We start from the raw sequence: 13,282 nt of genomic DNA on the forward strand, positions 1-13,282 counted from the left end.
GGCCTCTCACTATTGTGGCCTCTCCCATTGCGGAGCACAGGCTCCGGACGCGCAGGCTCAGCGGCCATGGCTCACGGGCCCAGACGCTCCGCAGCATGTGGGATCTTCCCGGACCGGGGCACGAACCTGTGTCCCCTGCATCGGCAGGCGGACTCTCAACCACTGCGCCACCAGGGAAGCCCAAAGTTGTTGTTTTTTAAATTGAAGTATAGTTGATTTACAATGTTGTGTTAGATTCTGGTGTACAGCAGTGGTTCTGGTATACAGCAAAGTGTTTCAATTATACATATGTGGATATATATATATATATACACACACACATATATGCACATATATGTATGCATATATACGCATATATATATTCTTTTTCAGATTATTTTTAAGTTTCTCTTTTAAACAGTACCTAGACCAATTATTTATATTTTAGTGAGTTATTACTTTACTCAATACTCCTTCCCCCCTTTGTCAGATATTATTGGTCATCATAAATGAACTTTATCTAAACAATTCATGATCCAATGATGTTTATTCCAATAAATTATTCCTACTTCTTAATACAAAATAGATTATCTTTGTAGTGCATAATTATCAGAATATTCTCCATGTTTTGCAACACCCTCTCCCTCATAAAGGTAACAACCAGAAATGGGGAGTAGATGATATACAACTATTAAAGGAAGATATTGAAAAGCTTTAGTCCCAGTAGGTTGGGAAAGTAATTTTCAAAACTAAAAAAAAAGTAACATCAAGAAGGGCAACAGAGTGAAAAGAGCACTGGACTAGGAATCAAGAGACAAAACTTTTAGTCTTGGTTTGGGAAATTCTGTTCTCTTTCCAGACCTCAATTTCCTCAATTAAGGAATGGAATCTTAGGCATTTTCTGTATCTACATCCATAATTCTAAATCTGAGTTAAGTGAACAGAGACCTTGGAGAGTGACATTTAGGAAATTATTGAAGGCAGAGCAATAGACCCCTCCACAGGGCAAAGCAAGAAAACGTTACAGATCCATTCAGTTCTTGAATCCAAGTCCATTTGTTCCACTATTGAAATGGTTCCTGTTTCTTTTTTCCTACCTTCAGATCGAGTAATCCTTTCATACTTCTCATGGCATTTGCTTTAGAAATATAACACCTTTGTAAACAAAACAGGCCAATATTATGAAAGGACTGTAGCTTGACTTTGATTTTTCAACTTAGAAGTGACACCACTCCTAGATATACTGGAATTTTTTTTAAAGCCTATCTTGAAAGGTTTTCTCCAAATTGCCTTATATCTGTTTTAGCACAGCAGGCACATGATGGCTCATAATCACCACCCAATTGATTTTGAGAGTATTTCTTTGTGGGTGAATAGGATGAGTGGGGAACATCCCACAGGGCTCTGGAAGGGGTGTCAAGGGAGTCGCATAGATCCAGGAGTGAGACAGCCAGTGGTAAGTAACCAAAGGGGCAGACGAACTTGACAAGGGGTTGGCCTTCTCTCAACAGCCTCTACTAGATCTATTCAGTCGTGCCCTTCTTGTGATTTTCTCTGGCATTTGTTCTGACAGTTATCTCAATTCTTCACTCACTTCCCACACCCCTAGAGTGTATCTGCCAGATTAGTAATCGCTTGGTTAGTGATTACTAGTTGCTCCCTGCCTACTTGCTGAAAAGGTTTCATCGAGGGAGTGGAGGAATTCAGCATATGCTTCTACCACCTTACAGATATCAGTGTCTAAGCATGAAGGAACTTAAGCATGAAAGAAAGGATTTATGGGTTCATCCAATAGTGAGCTAAAAATTAGTTGTTCTTTCACTGAAAAAGTGATCTGTTATTTTAAAGAAAAGTAGAGTTGAACACAAGACACCTGAGTTCTCAACCCTAGGCTGTGACATTTCAGAATTTCTTGGGGGTGAAGACAACCTGCTGTTGGCTCCAGAATCCAGTTGCCCCTTGCTCACCTCAGGGAGCTATTCTATTTAGGAATCAGCCTCTTTCACAGCTGGCTGCCATCATTATAACTACTGAGAAAAACCACTATTACCTCTATGACAATACCCTGAGGCTATGTCTGAAAGAGAATTCAAGTAGGGGATGAGAAGTTGGGTCAGATAGGTCTTTTCCAGTCCTTTCAGCAGGGCCACTTAGTTCCTTGGGGCAAGCTAACCCTTGTATCAGGTCCTGGACTTATACAGGCCATGAGCAGATAAATCCAAGAGCCCCTAGTTGTGCTGCTTGGTGGCTGTGCATCACATTAGTCTCTGTGCTGGTCCTTCTTTGAGCTAACCTTGTCCCTAAGGAGTAGGCTCTTGGCTCTCACCTTGGTCCTTGTTCCAGTAACAGGCATTTATTAGGTTCTTGTATCTGACTCTAATCCTGCCTGCTTTGGGATTGGAGTTCTACTTTGGTCTCCTCAACTTCATGGAAATTAGAACCCAATCCTTAAACCCAAGTCTGCACAACTGGATCCTTACTACAAACTGCTACATCTCTAATGCCCATCATCAGTTTGTTTGAAACTTTACCTATTGCCAATGCCTGACTCCTAACAAATCACTCCGCTTTTGGATTTCCATGTGTTGACATTGTAGAACCTTCCTCCCACTCCTATAATTGTCTACATGAACCCTCTACTTACTGTCAGATTCCCTTGATAGCATGTCTTGCCTGCATTTTGGATTTTTTCTTTTTGGTGCCTATTGAGTGGACCTGATGTCCTGCCTTGTTCCAATGGGATTACTTATAGTCATTCTCAAACTTTAATGTTCATGAAAATCACCAAGAGTGCTTAGTAAAAGTGAAGGTTCTGGGGTTCTACCCTTAGAGATTGTGATTCAGTAACTCTGTGAAACAGGGCTTAGATATCTGCATTTAAACGTATACCCCTAAATAATTTTGAGGTAGATAGTACAAAAACCACAGTTTAAGACCCCTATTCCAGTCTCTGGGACTTGATCCTTCCTTAGGCTCATCCCGTTACTAACCAAAGTTGATTTTGACAGTCAGAAAGATTTTGACTTTTCAATAAGGGATTTCTGAATATCATAATCATTGTTACATTTTAGAATATTATTTTTGTTTCTGTTTTTCTGCTCATTAGAAACTTTACAGAGGTTCTAATACCTAGCTAGTAAGTCATTCAAGCATACCACAATTTAAAGAGTCCAGATTTTGCTCATGCTTTGGGCTCTAATTTCTTGTGGTAAAGGTAACAGGGTGTTTTAGAAATGTATGAATCATTGTCTCCGTCAGCACCCTGCATTTATTTTAGAGCAATAGAGGAAAGTGTCTTCTTCCTCTTGGGTTTGGATTCATGCTTAAATACTGCTTCATCAATGTGCCTATGTATGCCATTATAGAAGTAACATAAATTCATGTATAGATGGCATAAAGAGAATGGAGCTGGACACAAGAATTCTGGAGACAGGAGGAATCCAGGTGCAGAAGAACTGCTCTCTATTGTAAGGTATTGGCTTATATGAGGCCCACCCTGGCTCAGATGCAGTATTCCTCAGATTCAGGTTAAACACTTTTGGAAAGAATACTTCATAGGGCATGTTGTGTACCTCCTATTCCATTGTATCAAGTGTGTGATAAGGTATATTCCCAGTGCCCAGAATTTGAAAAAATTCTGAGCAATTTTTTAACCCCTGGGTGTCATCAAGAAACTCAGGAAAAGATTTATGTTTCTGGCCAAGATGGAGTAACAGGTACTGTCTGTTTACCCTCTCACCTGAAACAACTGGAAAATAAAACAAAGCAAAATACACAAGATAATATTTTTTTAGACCTTGGACATCAGGAAGTAAAGGACATTGATTCTTGAGAGACAAGAAACAAATGAGATAACACTATGATTGCCAAAGCTTACTGCTTTGAGGGAGTTTCCAGGTTGTGGAGCAGGAAGGGGAAATTTAGGTGGAGCTCAGCCGAATCCCTGGGTTGAGGAGATGGAGCTGAGAATCGAGGGGACCCAAGGAAGCTGGAGTTCTCATGAGAGAGTATTGAAGAGGAGAGAGCTGCACAGAGAGAGAACTCTGAATATTTCCAGAGGTCCTCTTGAGTATTCAGATTACTGATTGGTAAATGCATGTGAGGAAACTGCCCAAGGCTGGGGAAAAAACCATCAGAGAGGATTAGAGGGAGCAGTGGCAGCACTCACAGAGATCCAATAATAGTGCCTGTTCTTGTTAGCCAGACCAGAACATCTGTAATTCATAGAGTATTGGAAAGAGTACTTAGGATCTTGTTCAGTAGTGGGGAGTAATCAGTAGTCAGCGACTAATCATTGATCCTGCCTAACAAGCAAGATCTAAAATGATTGAATGGTTTCTGAGGAACTTAACTATGTCATGGAATAAAACTCAAGAATATTTAAAGAAATACAAAAATACTCATCTCCCAGCAAGGGTCACAATGTCTAACATGCAGATGAATATTCCCATGCATTCAGATAAGCAAGAAAATCTTACCCATAATGTGGAGAGCAGTCCATCAATAAAAACCAAGTTAGAACTGACACAGATATTAGAATTAGTAAAGAAGGACATTAAAAATTATTATAATTGCATCCTATCTGTAGGTAGATACTTAGAATATGTTTTTTTAAAAGGCACAAATTAAATGTCTAGAGGTGAAAATTATGTCTTAAATAAAAATACACTAACAACATATTAAATGTTAAAGAAGAAAAGATTCATGAACTTGACTGCACAAAATACAAACTATCAAAAATGAAACACAGAGAAAAAAGAATTTATAAAAATGAGGCAGATATAAATCATACCTTACAGCAATTACATTAAATGTAAATGGATTAAATGCTCCAAGTGAAAGGCAGAGGTATGATTCAATTATATGCTGTTTACAGGAGACACACTTCAGATTCAAAGACACAAATACATTGAAAGTAAGAGGATGGATAAAAGATACACCATGAAAATAGTAACCAAAAAAGAGCTGTAGTGGTTATACTAATATCAGACAAAATAGACTTTAAGACAAAAGTGTTACTAGAGACAAAGAGGGATATTTTATGATGATAAAAGGCATATATCAGGAAGATATAATAATTTATAACATTTATATATATAACAATTATAAACATATATACACCTAACAACAGAGCCTGAAAATACATGAAACAAAACAGACAGACAAAACAGAATTGAATGGAGAAATAGATGATTCAGCAGTAATAACTGGAGACTTCAATATCCTGTTCTCAATAATGAATGAATAACTAGGCAGAAGATCAACAAGGAAATAGAAGACTTGAACAACATATCAATCAATCAGGCCTAACAGGCATCTATAGAATACTCCACCCCAAAAACAGCAGAATACATGTTCTTCTCAAGCCGACATTGAATATTCTCCAGGCTTGACCAATGATAGGCCACAAAACAAGCCTCAATAAACTTAAAAGTGTTGAAATCAACAAAGAGCATTTCCAACCACAATGGAATTAAATTAGAAATTAATACCAGGAGGAAATTTGGGAAATTCACAAATGTGTGGAAAATAAATAACACATTCCTAAATAATGAATGGGCCAAAGAAGAAATGACAAGGGAAGTTAGAAAATATTATGAAATAAATGAATGTGAAAACACAACATGCCAACACTTAAGGGTCAGCTAAAGTCATGCTTAGAGGGAAAGTTATGGCTGTAAGTGCCTATATTATAAAAGTAGAAAATCTAAAATCAATATTCTAATTTTCCATCATAAGAGAAGAGCAAACTAAACTCAAAGCTAGCAGAGGAACAAATAATAAGATAAAAGTGGAAATAAATGAAATAGAGAATAGAAAAACAATAGAGAAAATCAATGAAACCAAGATTTTATTCTTTGAAAAGATCAATAAAATACAAACCTTTAGTAGACTGATAAAGAAAAAAAAAAGAGAGGCCTCAAATTACTAAAATCAGAAGTTGAAGAGGGAATATTACCATTAACCTTAGAGAAAAAAAAGATTACAAAGGAGTACTATGAATAATTGTATGTCAACTAATTAGATAACTTGAAATGGACAAACTGAAAGTGATTCAAGAAGAAGTAAAAAATCTGAATAGACCTATAACAAGTAAAGAGATTGGATTAGTAATTGAAAATTTCCCACAAATCCCAGGCCCATACAGCTTCACTGGTGAATTCTACCAAACATTTAATGAATCAATTCCAATCTTTTACAAATGATTTCAAAAATAGAACTTAATCTGTAACACTAGTATTACTCTGATACCAAAACCAAAGATATCGTAAGAAAGTAAATTTTCAAATCAGTATCCCCTGTGAATATAGACATAAAAATCCTTGAAAAATACTAGCAAACTGAATCCAGTCATGGAATAAAGGGGTACACCACAAGAAAGCGGTGTTTATCCCGGGAATGTATCCAAATTTGGTAATATCTGAAAATCAATGTAATACACCATCTTAATAGAATGAAGCACAAAAACACATGATCATCTCAGTTGATGAGGAAAAGGCATTTGACAAAATCCAGCAGTCTTTCATGATAAAAAACAGTGAAAAAAGTAGGAATAGAAGAGAACTTCCTCAGTCTGATAAATAAAGGGCATCTATGAAACTTCCACAGATAAATAGCACCATATTTAATGGTGAAAGACTGAATGCTTTCTTCCTAAGATCAAAAATGAGGTAAGGATGTCAGCTGTCACTACTGCTATTTATCATTTTACTGGAGATACTGGCCAGGGAAATTAAGCAAGAAAAAGAAATAAAAGGCATCCAGATTGGAAAGAAAGAAAGTAAAATTATTTCTGTTTGTAGATGACAAGACCTAGCAAGGTTGCAGGATATAAATGAAATCCTGGAATTTTTTTTTTTATTTTTATTTTTTGGCTGTGTTCGGTCTTCGTTGCTGTGTGCGGGCATTCTCTAGTTGTGGTGCACGAGGGCTACTCTTCATTGTGGTGCGCAGGCTTCTCATTGTCGTGGCTTCTCTTGTTGCGGCACACAGGCTCTAGGCGCACAGGCTTCAGTAGTTGTGGCACACGGGCTCAGTAGTTGTGGCTTGTGGGCTCTAGAGCTCAGGCTCAGTAGTTGTGATGCACGGGCTTAGTTTCTCTGCGGCATGTGGGATCTTTCCGGCCAGGGCTCAAACCCATGTCCCCTGCATTGGCAGGCAGATTCCTAACCACTGCAAGTGACAATATGCAATTCAGTTGTACTTCAATGCATAAGCAATAAACAATCTGAAAATGAAATTAAGAAAACAAATTTACAATAACATCAAAAACAATAAAATAGTTAAGAATGAATTATTTAAAAAGAAGTGCAAGACTTTTTCATTGAAAACTACAAAGTTTTGTTGAAAAAAATTGAAGATCCAAATAAATGAGAAGACATCCCATGTTCCTGGGTTAGAATACAATATTATTAAGATGGAAATACTCCCCAAATTGATCTACAAGTTCAATATAATGAATACTCCCCAAATTGATCTACAAGTTCAATATAATGCCTATCAAAGTCTCAGTTGGCTTCTTTTGAAGAAATTGTCAAGCTGATCCTAAAATTCATATGGAAATGCAAGGGACCCAGAATAGCTAAAATAATTCTGAACAAGGAGAAGAAAGTTGGAGGACTACACATCTTGACTTTAAAACTTACTAGAAAGCTACGGTAATAAAGACAGTGTAATATAGGTACAAGGACAGACATATAGATTAATGGAATAGGATTAAGAGTCTAGAAGTAAACCCTTACATTTATGGTCAACTGGTTTTTGACGAGGATGCCAAGATAATCTAATAGAGAAAGAACACTCTAGATACTCACACTTGAAATAATAAAATTGGATCTCTACCCCACAGCCACACGAAAATTATCTCAAAATTGGTCATAGACCTAAATGTCAGAGCTAAAATGATAAAACTCTTAAAATAAACCACAGGGGCTTCCCTGGTGGCGCAGTGGTTGAGAGTCTGCCTGCCAATGCAGGGGACACGGGTTTGTGTCCCGGTCTGGGAAGATCCCACGTGCCGTGGAGCGGCTGGGCCCGTGAGCCATGGCCGCTGAGCCTGCATGTCTGGAGCCTGTGCTCCACAACGGGAGAAGCCACAACAGTGAGAGACCCGTGTACCGCAAAAAAAAAAAAAAAAAAAAAAAAAAGAAACCATAGGAGTAAATCTTTGTGATACTGAGGCAATGGTTTCTTAAATACAACACCAGAAGTACAAGCAACAAAAGGAAACTAGGTAAGTTGAATCATTCATGCTTAAAAGGACACCATCAAGGAAGTGCAAGACAGAATTCTCTGGCTGTCCAGTGGTTAGGACCCCATGCTTTCACTGCCAAGAGCCTGGGTTCAGTCCCTCGTTGGGGAACTAAAATCCTGCAAGCCGTGTGGTGCGGCCTAAAAAAATAAGGATGAGAGTGATAAGATAGTGGAGCAATATTCTTAAAGTACTAAAATAGGGCTTCCCTGGTGGCGCAGTGGTTGCGAGTCCGCCTGCCGATGCAGGGGACACGGGTTTGTGCCCCGGTCCGGGAGGATCCCACATGCCGCGGAGCGGCTGGGCCCGTGAGCCATGGCCGCTGAGCCTGCGCGTCCGGAGCCTGCGCTCCGCAACGGGAGAGGCCGCAACAGTGAGAGGCCCGCGTACCGCAAAAAAAAAAAAAAGTACTAAAATAAAAATACTGCCAACATAGAATTTGCTACCCAGAAAAAAATCTCTTTAAAAAACAGAGGCAAAATAATAACTTTTTCAGAAATACCAAAGCTGGAAGTATTTATCACCAGTAAACCTACACTACTAGAAAGAAAGTCTAAAGGAAGTCATTCAAGCAGAAGGAGAATGGCACCAAGTGGAAATATGGATCTACACAAAGAAGTAAAGAACACCAGAGGGCTTCCCTGGTGGTGCAGTGGTTGAGAATCCGCCTGCTGATGCAGGGGACACGGGTTCGTGCCCCGGTCCGGGAAGATCCCACATGCCGCGGAGCGGCTGGGCCCGTGAGCCATGGCCGCTGAGCCTGCGTGTCCGGAGCCTGTGCTCCGCAATGGGAGAGGCCACAATAGTGAGAGGCCCGCGTACCACCAAAAAAAAAAAGAACACCAGAAATAGTAACTACATGGGTAAATATCTTATTATGTAAATCTCTAAAAAAACTGTCTAACAGTGTGTTGTGGGGTTTATAGCATAGTTATAAGTAAAATACATGACAAAAAAAGGTAGGAGTAAAGAAATGGAAGTGTACAATTTAAGGCTCTTTTATGTAAACTGATATAATATCACTGGAAAGTACACTGTAATTAAAGATGTATACTATAAACCCTAGAGCAACTACTAGTAAAACAAGAGTTATAGCTAGTAAGCCAACAAAGGACATAAAATGGAGTAATAAAAAATATTCAGTACAATAATAGGCTGAAAAATAGGAAAAGGGAAAAAATAATTGAGACAAATAGAAAATAAATAGCATTCATTAATTACTGTAGTGGTTTTAATGTATGTCCAAAAATTTTTCAGTATTCCTTTCTCCAGAAAGTGGAGCTCAATTCTCTTCCCCTTAAGTGTGAGCTAGACTTTGTGACTCACTTCTACCCAAGAGGGTATGAAAAGGGAAAAAAAAAATAGTAACTTTGCAGGGGAGAAACATGGCAGACACCACCTCAACCAAATGATCAAGGTTTACATCACCAGCACTAAGTCATGATGACACAATGCACCACTAACATGATGTGATGGGAAGAGTACTTCACTTTTGTGGTAGACTTCCTCAAGATCCATAATCCCAATCTAATCATGAAAAACATCAACCAAACCCAAACTGAGGGACATTCTACAAAACACCTGACCAGTGACCTTCAAAAGTATCAAAGCCATGGGAAATAAGGAAAGACTGTGAAACACAGAAAGACAGGTTGGAGGAGACTAAGTGGTCATGACAACTAAATGCAAGGTGATAGTGGACTGGATCTTGGAAAAAAGGACATTTGTGGAAAAACTGGTGAAACCCAAATAAAGTCTGTTGTTTAACTTAAAAAAAAAGGAAAGAAATAACAAGATGGTAGACTTAAACTTAACCATATCAATCATTATATAAAATGTAAATAGTCTAAACACCCCAATTAAAAGGCAGTGATGTTCAGATCATGTTAAAAAACCATGACCAAAGTATACATGCTGTTTACAAGAAATGCAAATGAAATATAAAGACACAAATAGGTTTAAAAGTAAAAGGATGGGCACCCACCCCCACAGGGGCGAGGAGACTCAGCCTCTCAGGTGGGCAGAGACCAACTCTCCTGCGGGGACCCATCTGCCGCCCCTGAGGACTCGCAACAGAGCCCAGTGCAACTCTTGTCCTTGGGCTGGGTGCCATGGATGCTTTTATCAGCTTCACCAACCAGACCCAGGGCCTGGACCAACTCTTCAGAGCCACTAAGTACACATGCATGTTGCTTAGATATTTGTTAGAGCCTAAAGCTGACAAAGAGGAGGTTGTTATGAAGCTCAAGAAGCTGGAGTCCAGTGTGAGCACTGGTTGTAAATGGTTCAGACTAGGCAATGTGGTACATGCTGTACAGGCGACTCAGCAGAGCATTCATGCCACTGACCTGGTGCCCTGCATATGCCTAGCATTAGCCAGCCTGAACCTTGTGATTTATTTCATCTGTGACCCCATCATCTTTGTGAGGAGTGCAGGGCTTGCCTCTGGCATTAACAAAGACAAACGGCAAATGTGGGCTGCACGCCATTACTACTATTGTCTTCTGCTGAGCCTGGTCAGGGATCTGTATGAAATATCCCTGCAGATGGAACAAGTTGCACACAACAGGGCAAAGAGGGAGAAATCACCATCCCAGGATCCTCTTGGGTATAGCATGGCTAATGAGGAAACAGAATGGCTCCAGTTCTTGCTTCTTCTCTTATTCTGATCTCTGAAGAAACATCTTCCCTTGCTCCTGGACACAGTGAAGAACTTCTGTGATATCCTGAACCCTTTGGACCATCTGGGGATCTATAAGTCCAATCCTGGCATCATAGGCCTTGGAGGTCTCGTGTCCTCTATCGCAGGCATCATCACTGTGGCATATCCTCAGATGAAACTGAAGACCCACTGAGGTGGTTTCGGGCTGAAGACTAGTACCTGCTTTCAAGTCAACCTGTTAGTGAAATGGACATTTGCATTAGGCACAGCCATGTCATGCTGTGCTTACGGGCTTATTCACATGAGCACTGAGTGACCTGTGATGTGAACAGAGGTGGGGCCAAGAACGGTGGAGGGAAGAACGTGAAGGTTTATGTGTTTTCTAGAGCAGTGGAGTGACTTCTGAATTTCTGAGTATTTTTCCTTCATCTTACATTTATTGAGCATCTCTTATGTGCATATTAGGAACTTAGTGGTTGCTGAACGGATAAAAATTGAAAGAGAAAAATTGAAAAAGATCCAAACTAACAAGTGGACACTAATATAAGCGACTTTTGGGCCGTGTGCCTCACTACTTTTGCCCAACTACAGTAAGACTGATACACACCCTCTCTCAGATCTAGTAGAGGCCCCTTATTCTCTGATCAGTTACCCCACTTCCTCCATAGCTGCCAGTGCCAGGATAGAGGAGAGCTGGGCTTATAGCCTCTTAACTTGACTTTTACATCACTGTGCTCCTGTCCTTCCTCTGTCCAGTAGTAAAATCAGAAGTGCATCAGGCACCTTCACAGTATAAATTGTGTCTTTAGGTAACGCAGTGAGGAAACAAAAAATCTGAAGCGGATAGAAAGGACTTGAGGTAAAAATAATGTGGTAAGTCACAATTGGTGCCTGCGGGTTTCCCTGTGACAGATGAAGAGGATGAGGTTAAAACTGAGGACAGAACTGACTCCCAATCCAGTGCTCTTTCCATATTTCATTGCCTTCCTGATTGAGTGGAAGGGCAAGACTCTCCAGAATCCTGTGCGAAAATCCTTTATTAGAACCTTTCTTGGTCAGTGGTTTATATTCTATTCTACAAAAATTAAAACTATATCTAGGGCTTCCCTGGTGGCGCAGTGGTTGAGAATCCGCCTGCCGATGCAGGGGTCACGGGTTCGTGCCCTGGTCCGGGAAGATCCCACATGCCGCGGAGCAACTAAGCCCGTGAGCCATGGCCGCTAGGCCTGCGCGTCCGGAGCCTGTGCTCCGCAACGGGAGAGGCCACAACAGTGAGAGGCCCGCATACCACAAAAAAAAAAAAAAAAAAAAAAAAAAAAACCTATATCTAGATCCACCAGTAGGATTGTTTATTTAAAACCATATAACAGTTTGGGCACTTATGCATTAATTTTCATCAAAATTTGTGCAGTTGAGAAATTTCACGAATACGATGAAATTCTACTATATTCTACAATAAATCAGAGTTCATATTTGTAGGGTGGTTGGGGGAGGTGGAGAAGAGCAGTAAGGGGCTAGTGAAGAGGACAGTAGAACGATGAGTCAATGCCACTTACTCGTGTTTCTACTTCTCATCTTGGATGTTGGGTTCTTATTTGTGATTACAGATCCTCTTAATTTGAGGCAAGTGAGGTAGAGAAATAGGGTACCATCAGTTAAGAGGTCAGTGTCAGTCCTGCCAGTAAATCCATCACATTTATCCGAATGGAAATGAGAAAAGAAATGTGCACTAAGTAAATTTCCCATAAATGTGATTGAGATTCTTAAAAAGTAGACTCACTTCCTTGGCTCTCTATTTTTAAAGTGACCAATCTAGATATGGGATTTGAGAAAGAACATTTTGGGAATTTTAAGAGAAATAAAAGCTGCTAGATCAGGGCAAATAAAAAATTTAACTATTTTTACTTTGTCCAGATCTTATACTGTAATAAATTATGCCTAATAAATTTATAGACAAAAAAAGAGTAAAAGGATGGAAAAAGATATACTGTGCTAACAATAATGAAAAGTAAACTAGAGGGACTAACTAATATCAAAGTAGATTTCAGAGCAAAGAATATTACCAGGGAGAAAAAAATATCATTTCATAGTGATAAAGGGATAATTCATCAAGAAAAAAATTCAAAAATGTTATGCCCGTCATAATACAACCTTAAAAATATATGAAAAAAATGACATAAATTAAAGGAGAAATCCAGAACTATAGTTGGAATTTTCAACACTCCTTTTTCAGTGACTCATAAGTAGGTAGAAAATCAATAAAAGTATAAATGACTTGAAAACCACTGTCAACCAGCCTGACCTAGATGACATTTATAGAACACTTTACGCCCCAAGTGCAGAATGCAAATTCTTTTCAAGCACATATTCTAGGCCAAAAAACATTTTTT

The 13,282-nt window shown here is 39.3% G+C and overlaps 1 pseudogene; it reads left to right on the forward strand.

Moving 5' to 3' along the window:
- Positions 1-10,341: 10,341 nt before the first annotated feature.
- LOC131744371 (peroxisomal membrane protein 11A pseudogene) lies at positions 10,342-11,085 on the forward strand (annotated as a pseudogene).
- Positions 11,086-13,282: the final 2,197 nt, after the last annotated feature.

Source organism: Kogia breviceps, chromosome 18, assembly GCF_026419965.1.
Source record: "Kogia breviceps isolate mKogBre1 chromosome 18, mKogBre1 haplotype 1, whole genome shotgun sequence".
In the NCBI taxonomy this organism is placed as follows: domain Eukaryota; kingdom Metazoa; phylum Chordata; class Mammalia; order Artiodactyla; family Physeteridae; genus Kogia; species Kogia breviceps.